This window comes from Scyliorhinus torazame, chromosome 17, assembly GCF_047496885.1.
Source record: "Scyliorhinus torazame isolate Kashiwa2021f chromosome 17, sScyTor2.1, whole genome shotgun sequence".
NCBI lineage: Eukaryota > Metazoa > Chordata > Chondrichthyes > Carcharhiniformes > Scyliorhinidae > Scyliorhinus > Scyliorhinus torazame.
This window is the reverse complement of record NC_092723.1, coordinates 15,234,419-15,255,104: the sequence shown is the minus strand read 5'-3', so window position 1 is coordinate 15,255,104 and position 20,686 is coordinate 15,234,419.

Below are 20,686 nucleotides of genomic sequence, written 5' to 3'. Positions count from 1 at the left end.
ACCCACGCTGCCCAGCCCGCTCCGCCATCTGCAGCGACTGCCGGAAAAAGTGTCATTTTGCGAGGGTCTGCCTGGCCAGACCCAAGGCCAGAAACACAAAGAACAGCAGGCCCGAAAATCAGGCTCACAGGCCCGCAGGCTTCACAACGCGGCTGCGAATCGACCTGACACGCCCACGTCCGATGCGTCATCCGCCTCGTGCGAATCATGGGGGCGGCCATCTTGTCGGTGGCCATCTTCGTGACCCGACACATGCGACCGACGGCGGCGGCCATTTTACAAATCCGACTCGGCTGAGGACTCGGACTACCCGCAACTGGGAGCGATCACCCTCGACCAAACTCGGCCAAAACATCTGCAGAACTCAATGATGAAGGTCCAGGTCAACGGGCGCGACACTGCATGCCTTTTCGACTCCGGGAGCACTGAGAGCTTTATTCCTCCTGAGAAGGTAAGGCACTGCTCCTTGCGCACCCATCCCGCGTCCCAAACCATAGCCCTCGCATCCGGGTCGCACTCAGTACAAATCAAGGGGTACTGTATCGCGGATCTCTCAATCCAGGGCGCCGAATACACCCGTTTCAAACTGTATATCCTCCCTCGCCTCTGCGCCCCCCGGCTGCCCGGACTGGAAGCCTGACACTGAAGTTTGGCAGACTCGTGCCCCCCCTCACGGTGTGCTGCCTTGCGACACTGTAAGTCGCACCCCCCTCTCTATTCGCGAACCTCACTCCTGACTGTAAGCCCGTCGCCACCAGGAGCCGGCGCTGCAGTGCCCAAGACATGACTTTCATCAAGTCAGAGGTCCAGTGTTTACTGGGAGAGGGGGTCATCGAGGCGAGCAACAGCCCTTGGAGCGTACAAGTGGTGGTAGTCCGGTCCGGGGAAAAGAAACGAATGGTCGTGGATTATAGCCAGACCATAAACCGCTTCACGCAGCTCGATGCATACCCCCTTCCTCGTATAGCAGAAATGGTCAATCGGATCGCCCAATACCGGGTATTTTCCATGGTCGATCTCAGATCCGCCTACCACCAGCTCCCCATCCGACCGAAAGACCGCCCCTATACTGCCTTCGAAGCAGCCGGCCGGCTCTTCCACTTCCTCAGGGTCCCCTTCGGCGTCACAAATGGGGTCTCCGTTTTCCAAAGGGCGATGGACCAAATGGTGGACCAGTACAGTTTGCGGGCTACATACCCGTACTTGGACAATGTCACCATCTGCGGCCATGACCAGCAGGATCATGACGTGAACCTCGAAAAGTTCCTCCAGACCGCCCGAGCCCTCAACCTGACCTATAACGAGGAAAAATGCGTTTTCCACACAACCCGGCTAGCCATCCTCGGCTATGTTGTGGAAAACGGGGTCCTAGGCCCAGACCCCGACCGCATGCGCCCCCTAAAGGAACTTCTCCTCCCCCGCAGCCTCAAGGCCCTCAAACGGTGCTTGGGGCTCTTCTCCTATTATTCCCAGTGGGTCCCCAAATATGCGGACAAAGCCCACCCATTCATAAAGACCACGATATTTCCCCTGTCAGCTGAGGCCCGATCGGCCTTCAGCCGCATCAAGGCCGACATCATCAAGGCCGCTATGCACGCGGTGGACGAAACTATTCCCTTCCAGGTAGAGAGCGATGTGTCAGACATCGCCCTGGCTGCTACCCTCAACCAGGCAGGCAGACCAGTAGCGTTCTTCTCCCGGACCCTCACCGCCTCCGAGATTCGGCACTCTGCAGTCGAGAAGGAGGCACAAGCCATTGTGGAGGCTGTGCGGCACTGGAGGCATTACCTAGGCGGTAGCCTTTATGTTCGATAACACACAACGGGGCAAAATAAAAAACGATAAAATTTTGAGGTGGAGGATCGAACTCTCCACCTACACGTACGATATCAAGTATTGTCCAGGGGAGCTCAAAGAGCCCCCAGATGCCCTGTTCCACGGCACGTGCGCCAACGCGCAGGAGGACCGCCTGCAAGCTATCCACAATGACCTCTGCCACCCGGGGGTTACCCGGCTCGTCCACTTTATCAAGTCCCGCAACCTACCTTACTCAACCAAGGAGGCCAAGGCCATGACCAGGGCCTGCCAGATCTGCGCGGAGTGCAAACCGCACTTCTACCGGCCAGACAAGGCTCGGCTCGTGAAGGCTTCAAGGCCCTTTGAGCAACTAAGCGTGGACTTCAAGGGCCCCCTCCCGTCCACCAACCGCAATGCCTATTTCCTTACTGTTATCGACGAGTTCTCCCGCTTCCCATTCGCCATCCCCTGCCCCGACATGACCTCAGCCACGGTGATTAAGGCACTGCACAGCATCTTCACCTTGTTTGGTTTCCCCGCTTATATCCACAGCGACCGGGGTACATCGTTCATGAGCGATGAACTGCTTTAGTATCTGCTCTGCAAAGGCATCACCTCGAGCAGAACGACCAGTTATAACCCGCGGGGAAACGGGCAACTGGAGAGTGAGAACGCGACAGTGTGGAAGGCTGTCCTTCTGGCCCTACGGTCGAGAAGTCTCCCAACCACCCGCTGGCAGGAGGTCCTGCCCGACGCCCTACACTCCATTAGGTCGCTCCTCTGCACGGCCACGAAGGAGACCCCTCACAACCGCTTGTTTGTCTTCCCCAGGAAGTCCACCTCTGGGGTCTCGCTTCCACCTTGGCTGAAGGCTCCGGGACCTGTTCTTCTCCGGAGGCACGTGAGGAGCCATAAAACGGCCCCCCTGGTTGAGAGGGTCCGATTACTACACGCAAACCCCAGTTACGCCTACATCGAATACCCCGACGGCAGGCAAGATACGGTTTCCCTCCGGGATCTGGCACCCGCTGGATCCTCCACTACAGACGCCCCCTCCCTCACAGCTCCCCTGCGGGACCCGGCACCCACAACACCCCCCCCCCCCCCACTCCCCCCCCCCCCCCCGGTCCCACTCCCCGTCGGTGGACACTGACCGCACGCGCCCCCTAGCACCCCCCCCCCTCTACACACCCCGCCGGCGCTGGCACCACTATCCCCAACCCCAGCTATTTCCCCTGCGCCCCGATCCACCTACCCCGACCCGGACCAAGGCTCCGACCACCGTGCTCCCGGATGTACTCTCAACTGAGACGTCGTGTCTGCCGCACCACCGCCTGAGCTGAGGAGGTCGATGAGGACGATCAGGCCGCCGAAATGAATGGACTTATGATGGCACTTCACCCCCACTGGACTTTTTAAAAAAAACAGGGGATGAATGTGATGAACGGTTACTGTATCACTGTACCCTTATCATCATGTAAGGTGATGTCCCCTTTAAGACCGGGCTTGGAACCCTGGGGGACTCCGCCCACCTGGGAGCCGTATGTAAGGGGCCGCCTTGTGGGCGGCACCCAGTAAGCACCCGTCTCAGCACCAGGCTAGTAAAGCCTTCTTTACCGTTTTACTCTCGAAGCGTCATTATTGAGGGTACAACCCTTGGGCAGGGTGCTCTTTTCAATTCCAGCCCCACTTAACCCGGAGAGACAGAGAGAGAGAGATGGCACGGTGGTACAGTGGTTAGCACTGCTGCCTCATAGCGGCAAGGACCCGGGTTCAATTCCAGCCTCAGTTGACTGTCTGTGCGGAATCTGCACGTTCTCCCCGTGTCTTTATGGGTTTCCTCCAGGTGCTCCGGTTTCCTCCAAAGATGTGCAGGTTAGGTGGATTGGCTATGCTAAATTGTCCCTTTCTGTCCAAAGGCTAGGTGAATTGGCCACGCTATTGCCCCTTAGTGTTTAAAGCGTTAGGTGGGATTACGGGTTTAGGGTGAGGGAGTGAACCTAGGTGGAGTGCTCTTTCGGAGAGTCGGTCCAGACTTGATGGGCTAAAATGTGTGCTTCTGCACTGCAGGGATTCCATGATTCTTTGGGCGTGATCGCACGGCCACGCTGCACCCAAAAAACAATCAATCTCCCTTGGCTTGGAGACCTTGGGCGAGCGCCGTTTAGTACTGGTCTCCACAAATGGGGACCAGATGGAACGGCACTCTTGGCAGTCTCCCAGGGGACTTGAGATCCCCAGATGGAAACCTTTGGTCAGGGTGATACCCAGACACTGCTGGTGCCACCTGGGTACCCGAGCAGTGCTAGCCTGGCAGTGTCACCTGGGTGCCAGCCTCGAACTGCCAAGGTTCCCATAAGACATTTGCAGCTGGCAGGGACAGGGGAACTACCAGGGTGCCATGTTGGCACTGCCAAGGTGCCAAGTTGGCATTTCTGTGCGTTGCCGATCAGGCTGGAGGTGCCCTGCATGGGTACCGTGGGGGGGGGGGGGGGGGGGGGGAACAATCCCAAAACACGTTTGGGCTGTGGGGGGGTTTGGAGGTCATGTCGGGGGTCTCGGAGATTGGGGCACCATTTGATACATGGTGTCCCGATCCCTCACTGCACTGAGGAGTTCCGGCAAGTGGAGCTCCTCAATGCACAATACAGGGCTATGTGCAGCCTTGGCTGTACGTTCCCTGCTAAGGTCCCTTGTTTAACGCTGCAAGCGCCGGGAAGGACGCGGCTAAGCGCGCTCGCAGTGGGACTTTGTTCCCATTTGGTTAAATCGCGCTCTATGTGAATAGCAAAACCAAGAACAGCTGCCACCCGAAAGCAAAAATAGAGAAACGAAAGACAAAAGCTAAAATCAGCAAAGAGCAAGGATACAAAATGAGAGCAGGGATTGCTTTCTAAAAGCATTGACCTCAATATTGAGCCCAGAAGGCTGCAAAAGTGCCCGTCTGAAGGATGAAGTTCTGTGTTCCTCGAGCTTGCATCGAGCTGGGCTGGAGCACCGGGAGAGGTAAAGGACCAAGAGGTCAGAGTGCGATCAAGGGGGTTAATTAAAATTACCGGTGACTGGAAGCTCAGTCTGATGCTGGCAGCTTGACTGGAAGTGCTTTGCAAAGCGATCGCCCAAGCTGCCTTTGGTCTGCCCGAAGCGGAGACAACCACATCATAAGCCAGAAATGTCCAAAGAGACCTGGGGATTCAGGTGCATGGATCCTTATAATGCCAGGAACAGGAATAGAGGCAGAGAAGCTTTGCTGCAGCTACACAAAACCCTGGTAAGACCCCACTTGGAGTCACTGTGAGCAGATCCGGACACTCCACCTTTGGTAGGATACTTTCCCTTGGAGGGAGTGCAATGTAGGTTTACAAAAATGCTACCTGGACGACAGGGGTTAAGTTACGAGGAGAGATTACTCAAAGTAGACCTGTTTTCGCTGGAATTTAAAAGGTTAAAGGGTGACCTGATCGAGGCATTCACGATATAAAGAGGAAAAGATAAACTATATCCACTGATTGGAGATTCTAAAACGAGGAGGCATGGTCTAAAAATTAGGACTAGGCCGTTCAGGAGAGATGTTAGGAAGAACTTCTTTACCCAAAGGGTGGTAGAGGTTTGGAACTCCCTCCCACACACAGCAGTTGAAGCTGGACCACTTGTTAATTTTAAATCTGAGAGAGATTTTTGTTGAGCAAAGATATTAAGGGATATGGGCCAAGGGCAGGTATATGGAGTTAGGTCACAGGTCAGACATGGTCTCATTAAATGGCAGGACAGGCTCGAGGGGCTGAATGGCCTACTCCTGCTCGTGTGTTCCTCTGCTTCTATTTACAGTACACCCAGTTCTGACTTTGAAGCATTAACTCTGCTTCTCTCTTCCCAGATGCAGCTAAACCTGCAAAGTATTTCCAGAATTTTCCCTGGCCCAGTGAGGCAGCAGTGCTAACCACTCGGCCACCATGCCAGTAGAGTGGGATTCCTCTTGGAGACCTCTCCAAATTCGAGGAGCTGGGAATATTTGTAAAAGGCTAGGTGTGTGGTGCAGGGGGCTTTGGGATGGACAGCAGTTATGGTAGAGCTGAGACAAACCTGAAAGGTGCCCTGATGGGGGTGGGGGGGGGGGGTGGGGGAAATGCCAATGCTGCCAATCTGCACCCTCTACTTTGCCTCCCTGCTTCCTCTGTGCACTCTACTGTCCAAGACCCCCACCCTTGAAGTAAAATGTTCAACTGAGGCTCTGTCCATCCTCAGTTGAATATAAAAGATCCCACAACTCTACTTTGGAGAAGAGCAGGGGAGCTCTTCCTGGTGTCCTGGTAAATATTTATCGTCAACCAATGTCACTGACACACAGGTGATCTGAAAACTCTCATTGATGTTTGTGGGATCCTGCTGTGCGTAAATTGGCTGCCGTGTTTCCTGCAGGCCTGCTGTCAACTAACCTTCAAAAGGCAGATCATTGGTTGCATTCCACTTTGCGATGTCCCATTACAAAATGCAAGTTTGCTCTTTGTTTACAGAATTACAGTGCAGAAGGAGGCCATTCGGCCCATCGAGTCTGCACCGGCTCTTGGAAAGAGCACCCTACCCAAGGTCAACACCTCCACCCTATCCCTATAACCCAGTAAACCCCACACAACACTAAGGGCAATTTTGGACACTAAGGGCAATTTATCATGGCCAATCCACCTAATTTGCACATCTTTGGACTGTGGGAGGAAACCGGAGCACCCGGAGGAAACCCACGCACACACGGGGAGGATGTGCAGACTCCGCTCAGACAGTGACCCAAGCCGGAATCGAACCTGGGACACTGGAGCTATGAAGTAATTGTGCTATCCACAATGCTACCGTGCTGCCCACTCTCCTTCTTTATCTCTATCCTTCTTTCCCAATAAGCCTGTCAGCTGCACGGCCATGGATAATGACCTTTCTGACAGCTGCCGAGAGGTAGGGACCCGCTATCACGATCAGCCACGATCAAATGGCGGAGCAGGCTCGATGGGCGACTGGCCTAATTCTGCTCCTTGGGTTTGGCTACCTGGAGCCAGTGTTGGCCCTCTGAATCGCAGTTCGCGGTTGCACCATGTGAAAGGCTGCTCGAGCTGTGAACCATCAAGTTGCTGCGATGAAGTGCACAAGCAAATAAAAAAAGCAATAATAATGCCGCTACTTGAAAATAATCCTCTACATTCTTCTAATTTAGCAAAAGCCCTCTGACAATACATGTTTTAATAAGGCGCTCGGTTTATTTATATAACAGCCTGTTATGATTTCAACTCATGTGCTACTTTTCATTTCAATTTGTATGTCAAACTCGTCCAATTTTTATGGTGATAAAGGAAAGATCTTAACAGTTGAACCCGTATATATATAAAATCCATTAGTCAGTATCCACACACAATTGAACACTTTATGTAAAGCCTTATGCTGTGTAGGGTTACTATGGGGAAAATTGCTCTCATATTTATTCAGCACGCCTGGGGAGCAGTCATATATTTATTGTTCAGCAGGGAGAGCATCTTCAAACAATGAACACATCCTTCCCTGTCCTGTTTAGTTCCACTTGAATGACGCTTGAGTGATCTTGCACCATCTATTGCTCAGAGCTGCTGGGGGAATGGGGTGGGGGGGGGAGACACAGGGCTCCCCCTCTCCCTTATATTGTCTTTAGAAGCAGCCCTCCATGCCTTTGGCGACAGTAAACCCAGTGGGTGGCACGCTTGCTTCCGAAGCAGATAGTTGTGGGTTCTCGTCCCTCTTAATACACGTTAGTGAGCTCAGGCCGACACTTCAATGCAGTGCTGAGGTAAACGCTACAGCGGCCACTGACTTATATTTATCCCCTTACACCAACTTTCTGGTCTTCATCACGTTGCTGTTTGTGGGAGTTTGCTGCAGTGTTTCCTTCATTACAGCAGGGACTACACTTCACAAAGTAATTCAATCTGTGATGAATGCGAGAAATTGTCATATTTTATATTTTTTGCAGTGGTGCTATTAAAACGGGGTTAAGATGCATGCAGACAGTATTACTGCTAGAGCGGTGATTAAGGTGTCGTAAAAGTGGGGTTATCATTGATTTGCAGGGGAAGTGTTGCACTGATAGAATATTGTTTACATTTGAAGCGCCCCTGGGATGTTGATAATCTATGAGGCGGATTGTGTTTAGAGAGAGTCACAGCATGCAAAGTGCCCCTTCAGCCCATAGTGCACCCACCGGCCATCAAGCACCTATGTACTCAAATCCCAGCACTTGGCCCGTGGCCTTGTATGCTATTGCATTTTAAGTGCTCATCTAAATACTTCTTAAATGTAAGGGTTACCACACCTACCACCTTTTCAGACAGTGAGTTCCAGATTCCCACCACCTACTGGGTGAAATCATTTTTCTTCACATCTCCTGCAAAGCTCCTGCCCATTACTTTAAGTCTATGCCCCCCGGTTACTGTCCCCTCTGCTAAAGGGAAAAGTTCCTTTCTACCTACCCCATCTACACCTCTTATAATTGTATACACCTCAGTCAGGTCCCCCTCAGCCTTCTCTGCTCTGAGTAAATAACCCCAAACTAACCAGCCTCTCTTCTTCACTGTAATTCTCCAGACCAAGCAAAATCCTGGTAAATCTCCTCTGCAACCTCTCCAGTGCAATCACATCCTCTCTATGGTGTGTCAACCAGAACTGCCCACAGTGCTCCAGCTGTGGCCTAGACCCAGCTGTGGCCTAGTCAGTGTATTATACAGTTTCGTCATAACCTTCCTGCTTGGCTAAGAAAAGGCAAGTATCCCTTATGCCTTCTTAACCTCCTTATACACCTATCCTGCTGTCTCAGGAATCTATGGACATGCACACCAAGGACCCTCTGATCCTCTGTATTTCCTTGCGTCCTACCATTCATTGTGTATTCCCTCGCCTTATTAGTTATCCCAAAATGCATCACCTCACACTTTTCAGGGTTAAATTCCATTTGCCACTGTGCTGCCCACCTGACCAACCCACCTATATCATCCTGTAATCTAAGGCTTTCCTTCCCACTATTTGCCACACCACTATATTTTGTGTGCTCTGTGAAATTACTGATCATACCTCATACACACACATCTAGACCATTCATGTGTATTACAAACAGCAAGGGACCCAGCACCGGTTTCTGCAGAACACCACTGGACGCAGGTTTCCAGTCACAAAGACAACCTTCGACCATCACCCTCTGCCTCCCGCCACTAAGCCAATTTTGGATCCAATCTGCAAAATTGCCCCAAGGATCCCATGGGCTCTTACCTTCTTGACCAGTCTCCCATGCGGGACCTTGTCAAAAGCCTTACTGAAGTCCATGTGGTCTACATCAACTACACTACCCTCATCTTAGTGTTGGGTGTCTGCCCTTAGTGTTGGGTGAGGTTACTGGGTTATGGGGATAGGGTGGAGGTGTTGACCTTGGGTAGGGTGCTCTTTCCAAGAGCCAGTGCAGACTCGATGGGCCGAATGGCCTCCTTCTGCACTGTAAATTCTATGATAATCTATGATAATCTACACATCTAGTCACCTCCTCGGAAAATTCAATCAAATTTGTAAGACATCATCTCCCTTTGGCAAAGCCGTGCTAATTATCCTTGATTAATCCTTGTCTCCCAAGTGGAAATTATGGTTCACGAGCCTGTAATTTCCTGCTTTTTCCCTACTTTCCTTTGTGTATAATGGTAGCACATTACCTGTCCTCCAGTCCTCTGGCATCTCTCCAGTGGTCAGAGAAAATTAAAAAATGATTGTCAGAGTCTCTGCAATCTTCTCCGTTGCCTCCACAGCAGCCTGGGATACATCTCATCTGGGCCTGGGGATTTATCCACTTTTAAGCCTGCTAAAACTGTTAGTATCTCCTCCCTCTCAATGTCAATTTGTTCAAGCACATCACAGCCCCCATCCCTGCTTTCTATACCCATGTTGTCCTTCTCTATAGTGAACACAGATGCAAACCTCCCCTATGTTTAATGGCTCCACACACAGACTTCCATGTTGACCCCTAATGGGCTCTACTCTTTCCCTGGTCACCTTCTTGCTCTTAATATACTTGTAAAATACCTTTGGATTTAGGGTAGCACAAGTGGATAGCACTGTGGCTTCACAGCACCAGGGTCCCAGTTTTGATTCCCCACTGGGTCACTGTCTGTGTGGACTCTGCACGTTCTCCCCTGTGTCTCCGTGGGTTTCCTCCGGGTGCTCCGGTTTCCTCCCACAGTCCAAAGACATGCAGGTTAGGTGGATTGGTCATGCTAAATTGCCTTAGTGACCAAAAAGGTTAGGAGGGGTTGTTGGGTTGCAGGGATGGGGTGGAAGTGAGGGCTTAAGTGGGTCGGTGCAGACTCGATGGGTCGAATGGCCTCCTTCTGCACTGTATGCTCTATGCTCTATTTTCCTTCATTTTGCCGGCCAATGCTTTTTCGTGTCCCCTCTTTGCTCTCCTAATTTACTTTTTCAGTAACCCCCTGCACTCTCTATAACCCACTAGGGCTTCCACTGCTTTGCAGCCTCTTTTACAACACCGCCCCCACCCCCTCTTGTCTTGTCTGAAGATTCTATAGCCCAGAATATGCCAGTTATGTCCCTCCTCAACCATGTCTCTGCGATAGCAATAATATCATATTCTGATGTGTTAATCAACACCCTCAACTCATCTGCCTTACTCACAAGACTCCTTGCATTCAAATAGATGCCATCCAGCCTTGCCATACTACTCCCTTGTGCCTTAACCTGTCTATAATCTCTCTGCCTTCCAGACTGACTTGGCCTTTCTTCGATATTTGGCTGTGCATCACCCCCTACTCTACCTGCCAAATTAATTTAACCCCCCCCCCCCCCCCTCACTCCCAACAGCATTAGCAAAACTCCCAGCAAGGATGTTAGTCCCATTCCGGTTGAAGTGAAACCCTTCCAACTTGTACAGGCCCCAACTACCCCAGAAATGGACCAGTGATCCAGGAATCTGAGGCCCTCCTTCCTACACCATCTCTTTAGCCACACACCCATCTGCTCTATCCTCCTATTCCTATACTCATTGGCACCTAGCACTGGAAGTAATCCAGAGATTACAACCTTTGAGGTCTAGCTTTTCAATTTGCCATCTAGCTCTCTAAATTCCGATTGCAGGATCTCATCCCTATCTCGTTGGTATCAATGTGAACCACGACTTCTGTCTGTTCAACCTCCCCCTTCACAATTCCCTGCAGCCATTCAGTGACATCCCTGAACCTGGCACCAGGGAGGCAATGCACCATCCTGGAGTCACATCTACTGCGGCAGAAATGCCTGTCTGCACCCTCACTATTAAGTCACCTACCACTATTGCTCTTCCAGTCTTGCTCCTTCCGCCTTGTGCAGCTGAGCCACATACATTGCCGTGAACGTGGCTTTGGCTGCGCTCCCCAGAGTAACCGTAACTTCCACCGCTTTCCAACACAGAATAACGGTTCTTGAGTGAGAAGCTCTCTCACGATTTTCTAACTACCTGCCTGCCTCCCTCCCTTCTTCCGCCAATGTTTGGTCCTGGCTAAACAAGTCAAGGGACATCCTGCAAGAAGAGTCAAAAGAATGCCTTATGCTTTGGGTACAGATGATGTAGTTAATGGGAGGAGCCAGGTCTGTTTGCAGAGGCAGTTGATTCTAAAACTCTCATCTGGACAGAAGTGTTTCAGTTTGGTCCTGGAAGGTTCTCTCTCCAAAGAAAAACAAGTAGAAATATGGGGCGAAATTCTCCCGAAACGGCACGATGTCCGCCGACTGGCGCCCAAAACGGTGCCAATCAGACGGGCATCGCGCCGCCCCAAAGGTGCGGAATGCTCCGCATCTTTGGGGGCCGAGCCCCAACATTGAGGGGCTAGGCCGACGCCGGAGGAATTTCCGCCCCGCCAGCTGGCGGAAACAGCCTTTGGTGCCCCGCCAGCTGGCGCCAAAATGACATCCCCGGGCGGCGCATGCGCAGGAGCGTCAGCGGCCGCTGACAGTTTCCCACGCATGCGCAGTGGAGGGAGTCACTTCCGCCTCCGCCATGGTGGAGACCGTGGCGGAGGCGGAAGGGAAAGAGTGCCTCCATGGCACAGGCCCGCCCGTGGATCGGTGGGCCCCGATCGCGGGCCAGGCCACCGTGGGGGCACCCCCGGGGCCAGATCGCCCCACGCCCTCCCCATGACCCCGGAGCCCGCCCACGCCGCCTTGTCCCGCCGTTCAAAAAGTGGTTTAATCCACGCCAGTGGGACAGGCAATTTATCGCCGGGTCTTCGGCCCATTCGGGCCGGAGAATCCAGCGGGGGGGGGCCGCCAACCGGCGCGGCCCGATTCCCGCCCCCGCCGAATATCCGGTACCGGAGACTTCGGCAACCGGCGGGGGGTCGGAGAATGACGCCCCTGTTTGTTAACTTTATTCATGAGTGGTATTTGAAATACGCTGATTTGCTTAATTGGAATATAGTGGAAGGTTTAGGAACTAAGCTAAGGTTTACTATTTTACTGAAGATCTGTTACAACTGTTAACTGTAAAGCTATTTCTCTGTTGTTAATGTGGTTAATTCTGTGTTTAAATTAAAATTTGTTTTCACATAAAAGATACCTATTGGTCAATGTTATCACTCCTGGGGTGCAGTAACAATTCCTCATAGTTTTACAAATTGCAAAAGTTGGATTCTAGTCTGGGATCCTAACAATTAGCTGTGCCGTGCTTTGGAATGTTCTGAGGTTGCAAAGAATGCTATATAATCGCAAATTAAAAAAATCAAGTTTCCACAAACGAAGCCCAGGCCTCACTTGTCTTTTGCTGCTAGCGTGCTCTAGGCTAAGCTCATTTCCTGTAAGTTCAGGATCTCGAGCAGGTAATAGCAGTGTGTTCAGTATCCATTTCTTCCCCTGCCCAGCATTGTCCTCTGTTACCTTGCAGCGTCTAACAGATTCATCCCTTTTGACTTTTCTCTTCTTGTTCAGCCTAGTTGATTCCTGCAGCTGTTAATTACTACAATTTAATTTACAATTCAAACTCGCTGAAAGCACTCACAGAGACATGAAAGACTGCACATTAACCTTGCCTACTTGACAGCCTGAGAAAGCATTTGAATGCAATAGCAAACATGCTTAATCAGTGTCTTGAAAACTCCATTTTATCTTGAACCCGTGAATAGAGACACCATCTGGTGTTGCATTGAGCAGTAAAAAACAAGAATTAATGCCCCAGATCAAACCACTACGGTATCTAAGGCGAGGGTTTCCTGCATTCATTGTTTCCACTTTATTTGCCTGAACTTGGTCAAAGTAGAGCTAAAGATCAAGAAATTTCCTTAACAAAAGGTTTTTCCCAATTAAGGGGAAATTTAGTGCGGCCAATCCAACTACCCTGCACATCTTTTTGGGTTGTGGGGTGACACTGGGAGAATGGACCTGGGGCCGGAATCGAACCTGGGTCCTCAGCGCCGGGAGGCAGCACTACTCAGCACCGCGCCACCCCAAGATCAAGGAATTTCAATTGTAACTTGCATTCAGCAAAAATTGAATAGTGGCTATCCATTGTCCTAATTTAGAAAGTGTCGCCCTGAAAATTAGGCCCACCCACTAAACCGGCCTACTGCCTCCCGCAACTCGAATTAATCATCACTGTAAGCTCCCACTAATTGCATCCATTTGTGGGTCTTTGAAGATACTCTAAAATTAACCGTTTATTGGGCGCAAGGACACCAACAGATAAATTTTAAAAGCTTTTAACAATTATTTTGCCTTTAATTCGCCAAGAGAATGGCTCCCATACACCAATGAAATGAGGAAATCCAGCAGAGCAGAATGCCAGGGCCTCCACTTCACATCTCATTCAAAAGGGCGGCACGGTAGCATATAGCTAGCACTGCTGCTTCACAGCGCCAGGGACCCGAGTTCGATTCCCGGCTTGGGTCACATTGTTTGCTGCCTAAAGACCTCAAAAACCATGACGGGATTGGAACCTGCACCCCAGAATATTACCCTGGACCTCTGAATTACTAGTCCAACGGCAATACCACTAAGCCACAGCCTCCGTCTGCGGATTCTTTCTTTCAAGGAGCAAATTCTTCTTTATCTTCATGGTTCCCCACCTTTACCTGGCCAACTCTGCTGCCATTTCCTTCTGGAGTTCTGTCTGTCTCTGGTGAGTGAGTCCAGGCTACAGGGGACATAACCCTAAATGTAGAGCCAGTCCATTCAAGGGTTATGTCAGGAAGAACGTCTTCACATAAAGCGTGGTGGAACTTCTGTTATTATTGTTGTGGCTCTTGGAAGTGGTCATCACGAATCAAGATTAACATTAAGCTATCTATGTACAATACAGATTCAGCACGAGGCTCTACATAGAACTATCCATCTCCATGCTCTGTTGTCATGTGATCTTATGTCACTAATGATGTAGACTATATGTTTATATATTTAGCATTAATCCTTCATACTCCAGAAATTTGGAATTCTCTCCCCCAAAAAGCTCTTGAGGTTGGGGGTCAATTGAAGATGGCAGAATTAAGATGGATATATTTTTGTTAGGCAATGGTATTAAGGGTTGCAGAACCAAAAAAGATACTTGGGGTTAAGTTAAAGACCAACCGTGAGCTAATTTAATGTTGTGACAGGCTCGAGGGGCTGGCTCACCCAGACTCGTTACCTTTCTAAATGTACCAACCTTTGCTCCTGCATCGGGGTACTGGCTGGCCAGAGTTTCCTGCACAAGGAGACTCCAAATACAACACCCCACCCACCCCACCACGCGCCGACATTGCCTCATCATTGGGCAAGGGATGGTAGAAGGTCCTCATCTTAGTAGTGTAGCCATCCGGGATGGCCACTTCCCGATTACAAAATGGACACTTTGCAAAGATTGCAGGGAAAATGGACAACGCTGAGAAAACAAGCAGGTTCAGGGTTTGTCTGCATATTGGAGCCGCAGCTCCCAGACAAGACCAAAGCTGCAAACCCATTAGCATACTAATGGTCCATCTCCGGGAACAAAAGAGTAACATTTGAGTAACCGATACTAAGGCAGACACCCCAGCGCCAGAGGAGACCAGAACAAAGCAGGCCAACGGCCACCTAGGACACGCCCAGCCACCAGGGCACCCACCCCTTTTATTGGAGGAAATCGATAGGAACGATCGAGAAACGGCCCAATTAATTGGGGCCAAGTTCAAGGCCCTCCTAAAAGACCCTTTTGGGTATAAGAAGGATCCCCCAAGAGAGAATCGTTCTCTTGGCTCCGGCTCTCACCGAGGAGAGACCTGCCCAACAGCTGCACCAGAACAAGTAAGTCCAAGGCCAACGCTCGCCATCAGACAGACGACCTTAGCTGTTCCCCTTCACCACTTCGACCCCAGCAGCCTCAGAACCGAACAACGGCCATTGTTCCTCTGACTGAGTGGGCGCCCGAAGCTAAGTATAGGCTTTAGCAGTAGCGATAGTTTAGTCTGTAGTATTTGTGCATGAGTATATTTAACTATGTATGTAAATTAATAAGCATTTGACTTTAAATTAACTAACTGGTGTATCGAGTCTTTGATCAGTATTCGGTTTGAACCTTGTGGCGGTATCGAGAGATACCTGGTGACTCTAGAGCAAAATGTAATTAGAATTAAGGAAGGCGACCATATTGACTGCCATATTCAGAGCCAAATAAAGAGAAACACAATTAGCAACATTTACTGGCGACCTCTGACGGGACTCGACTTAGAAGTGGCCTAGTCACTCCGAGAGAACCCAAATTTTAATTGGAATCCAATTGGAAACAGAAAAACCACAAGTGTAAGAATGATACTGATCAAACCTCCAAGATTCGGAAGTGTGTTAATGTATGCGTACTAACAGGGATATAAGGTAAACCTGAGAGATTTTGTTGCGTAAGACTGTTGGGAGTTTAGTCGGCCGGAAATTAGCATAAGCCGTACCCGTGTTTACATCACAACTTTATCACCCCCTGTTCCAAATTCAGTAGAGAACCCAGAGATAGAGAGAAAATGGCAATGAAAGCAATGGAACGCCTTATGAACCCCCAAGAATTCGAGGTCGCAGCGACCAGTAGAGTAGGATAGTGTCCCGTATGGGAAGAGGAAATCAGAAAGTACCTCAAAGGGAAAGGATGGCGCCTTTGGAGCGAATTCTGCGCGAATGATGAAACCGGTCTCGGGAGTATAGGACATACTTGGTGGGAGAACCTGTCAGAGATCCACAAGAAGAGCTTAGGGAAAGCTCGCAAGCCGATGGCAATCGTGTCCTGCTTGGCACAATTGCGAGGCACAGAGGACGTCATTAGGACGCTCCGTAGAGAGATTGAGGAGAGAGACAGAAATAGTGAGGGAGATGTGAGCGAATTTGAGAAGGAGAATAAGGAGTTAAGAGAACAGTTAGCAGCAAGGGACAGAGAGGTGGATGATGCCAAGTAGGCACACCAGTCTTGCCTCGCCCATTTGAGTAGTTTTCAGACCTAGTATGATAAGGCCTACCAGGACACGCAACACACAGTCGCAAAGTGTCCATTTTGTAATCGGGAAGTGGCCATCCCAGGTGGCTACAGTAGGCCAGGTGGGAACCCTCAAAGGTATCCGACACATTTCCATCTGCCTCTCAAGTGTTTGGCCAGATTCCCACCAAAGTCCGCAGGGGATTTGACAAAAACCCACACGGAAATTCGGGGTTGGCGTCATTAGGAAAGGAGTGGGGGAGGAACAAACAGAATATCCTGCCAACCTCTGCCAGATAGACCAGATAGAAGGAGGACTCGGGAGAATTGCTCATTTTCAACTCCCCCACCAGATCTATTTTAAAGCATTAAGGATTATCCAAGTTCTATTGCCTCACCCCACAGAAGAATTGAAGCAGGGATATTTTGTTTTTTTAAACATTCTTTTCAGTGGAATATCATTCAACAGAGAATCATTATAAAATGTAGTTATTTACTAATGTTTCCTCTACCTTTTAGAAGGTAAAGATTGAGTGCTAAATGATTGCAGTTTGAGAACTCAACCCACCAATTATTGTTTGGCTTCATGGGATTCAGGTAAGTGGGAGAATCTGTTGCTCTAACTTAAAGGGCGTCAACATATTGAGAAAATAATCAGGAGGGTTTTTCAACTGGTTAAAGAGGGAAATAGGCTCTCTGTTTGTGAATTTCTTCATTTCTTCATGGGATGTGGGTGCCTCTGGCAAGGTCGGCATTTATTGCCCATGCCTAATAGTCCTTAAATGCCTGGCCTTTTCAGGGGGCAGATAAGAGTCAACCGCATTGCTGTGGGTCTGGAGTCACATGGAGGCCATATCACGGAAGACGTCCAGGCAGAAATTGACAAATTGGTGCGCTGTCCTGAACGGGGCATCTAGCACTTCTTGGATGCACTTAAGTGATGCTGACTGGGTCCGAGTGGAGCCTGGAATGAGCCACTGACAAAGACATTAGTCCAGTGGTCACCTTTGTTGCTGCTGGCATGGTCCTGGCAGCTACAGGTCCCCCTGCAGACGCTGGCAGATGTGAGCAACCACATTCTGGGACATCTTAAAGCACCTCTGGTATTGCCGTTCATTCATCTGTAGGTGGCTGCCATGCCTGCAATATACCTGTGGCCGGGCCAATGCTCGTCAATGCACTGGACCCGAGACACCAGCATTCTGACCTTCTTGAGGTCCTGCTGCCTCTTGCTGCTCAGGTCGTTGCTCCTATTGGCCCTGGACTAACCTGCACTGTTCCTCTTCATCAAGGCAGGAGCCAGTAGAAAGACAGTGTTGCCTGGAGCCTGAATCACCTAGGTTTCAGTGGATCTGTGAACGAATTGCAGTAATCCGTCTGAATGACATTTTCTTTGTCGATTTGCCTCCAGCCCATAAGCCACAAATCCAGTGATCAGCCCTGTGTCTGGTATCTTTCTAGACATGATATCCCCACCCCAACCCTTCCAGGTAAAGGATATCCTGGAGGAACAAAAATCCATCCACTTCCTGTTCATACATGACTGTGTGTGGAAACATTGTACATTGACCAGGCTGATGACAGCCATGCTTGTGAACCCTCCTCAGACACTGTTCAGCTTACCTCCATTACCCTTGAGACTCTACAGACAGAGACTGGTGCCAGACCTAACCACATGTGCTCTTATCAGCCATGACCATTTCCCTGGGAGGATGGAGGTTTGGAGCCGGGGGTTTCCTGCCGTCCACAACAAGTGGCCAGTGGAGACAGTCGCCCACTTCCCTCCCTTCACCCCTGCCTCTGCCAGCAGCAGATGCCAATCAGCGCACAAAATACATCAGATCCAGAACATGATGGGCTCTCACTGGAATGTGATCCATTAGACACGGAGCAATGCTGGTTTACTGGGCGCTGGAACCTCGAGAACAGAGCTCAGCTGTGCCTGGGTCTCCACAGAATGGACTCAGAATTAATATGGCGCTGCGTCACCTGGCCCAGAAATGAGGCATTAACGCCTCCCATAGGAAAAGAGAAACCTGCCATATTAAATGCTTAAGAGGCTTCACAGAGTGACTAACAAATTTGTGAGCTTCTGCGACTAACTTCCCGCCCCCCCCCCCCCCCCCCCGCCAAGAGACCATTCACTAACCCCCCCCCCCATCAGCCTAGACCAAATCCTTGAATCATGGACCACTCATTCAGACCCATCTCTTTCCACTGGATTTTATCCCCCCCCGGCAGCGTGTCTCCAACTCCTTCCCTCTTCCCCCACCCAGTGGACCAGCTATTCAAATCTCCATTCCATTGGGTGGGACCGTACTATTTTGCCAGGCTGGGGAGGCTGCAAAATATTGTCCTCTTGAGACATTTTCTGCCAAGAGAGGCCATTCACCATTGGGACCAAGACATGCGTGACATACTTACCATCCTAACATGACCGGGCCTGTCTGGATTTCTTCCTCAGCCTCCCTCCCCTGTCCAACCTCCACTCCACCCTTCTCCCTCTTCCACCCCTCAGCCTCCCTCCCCTGTCCAACCTCCACTCCACCTTCTCCCTCTTCCCCCGCTCAGCCTCCCCCCCCTGTCCAACCTCCACTCCACCTTCTCCCTCTTCCCCCCCACCTCATTCTCCCTCCCCCGTCCAACCTCCACTCCAACCTTCTCCCTCTTCCCCCCACCTCATCCTCCCTCCCCTGTCCAACCTCCACTCCACCCTTCTCCCTCTTCCCCCGCTCAGCTTCCCTCCCCTGTCCAACCTCCACTCCACCTTCTCCCTCTTCCCCCCACCTCATCCTCCCTCCCCTGTCCAACCTCCACTCCAACCTTCTCCCTCTTCCCCCCACCTCATCCTCCCTCCCCTGTCCAACCTCCACTCCACCCTTCTCCCTCTTCCTCTGCCTCCCCCCCCCCCCTTCAACCTCCCTCCCCTGTCCAGCCTTTGCTCATCCTGACTTCTGGGCAGCAGTTCTAAGTCATGGAGCTGACGTTTCTGAGCTGTGCACAGGAAGGACAAGCAGCGACTAATCACCGCAAACTCAAACCCGTCAGGGGAATTCCCCCTGGATGCAGTCAAAAATGTGAACATTCTCATTTCTTATTGGCAGAGGAATTAATCAGGATTTTTTTTTTCGTGTGAGCTGGCCTTTTAATGAACATGCATGGCATGCAAATGCATGAAAAAGGACTTCCCAACATTGCTCACCAGGCAGCTCGACCCACCTTAAGTGTCCCGAGGACCTAATTGCAAACGTTCACCCCACCATTGGGAAACTAACTCTTGGCCTCACGTTAAATTAAGTTTCCTACTGCAGATGGGACCTGAAGATTCGGGCCTAGGTGTGTGTGAGTCTGGGTATGTGGGAGTATGTGAGTCTGAGAGTGAGTGAGTATGCTGTGCGCGAGGGTGCATGTGAGTCTGTGAGTGAGTACGGCTGTGTATGTGTGAGTGGGTTTGTGAGTGTGTATGTGTGTCCGTGTGCATGTGGCAGTGTGAGTGTAAGGGCCAGATTCCCGCACACACCCAAATGGTCGGTGGGAACCTGAGGCGGAAGACCTGCCCTCATTACTGACGTCACATTTTTGTTGGCAGGGGAAGGAGGTAGTGCATGAATCACACAGACGGGAGACCCGCACTCAGCTGCACCATTCAAAATTTGTGCTGAGCTTGAAGAGGCCTAATTTTAACTGTTCGAGGCATCTTTATCTGTAGTGAGGGAATCACAAATTTGTGGAGTGGACCATAAACATTTTGAAGATTAGGTAAAGTCTGTTTAAGTATCATGATCTTAAGTGTTTAAAATCACAATCCTTTTAAACATGAAAAAAACAGACTGAAGCTGCCTGAGTTGAAAAACACATTCTGCTAGGGTGCTTTGATTGACAGGCCATCTAGTGGAGGTTAAGAAAAAAGCATTATCATCTGTTCCTGCATTTCCAATAGAGTTCTTTGTTGACATTTTCCAAGGGCAGATAGCACAGCTAAGATTATTCTGAATGTTTGGCTGAGTTTCAACATTCTAAACGTATCTATCTTAGTAGGGGCCTGAGTTCACATTTTATTGTTAGTTTAAAGAGGCTTTTATCTGTCTTTGATGTGGTTCATGAACAGTACTTTGTTTTTATAACAGATTGAACATTTGAGGGGAATTAAAAGCTTTGAATAGCTTTCATGAATTGGAGCTTTTCTTAGTGTCAAGTGCGTCAAAATGATACTTTCATTAAATTGTTAGAAGTTTAATTTTCTTCTTCTCATGGCCCTGAGGTCTCCCCAAAATGGATAGGGGGTGAATGGCTAATGAGGTGGCATGGGAGTAAGAGGTGGCATGAGGGTATTGTTACTCTGTTTCGGTCCCAACAACGTTGGCAATACTGTGAGTATTTCTATTTATCTTAATGAACCACAAGCCTTCCCTTAGAGATCGGAGAGTACTGTATTTAGCTTTCACATTTATA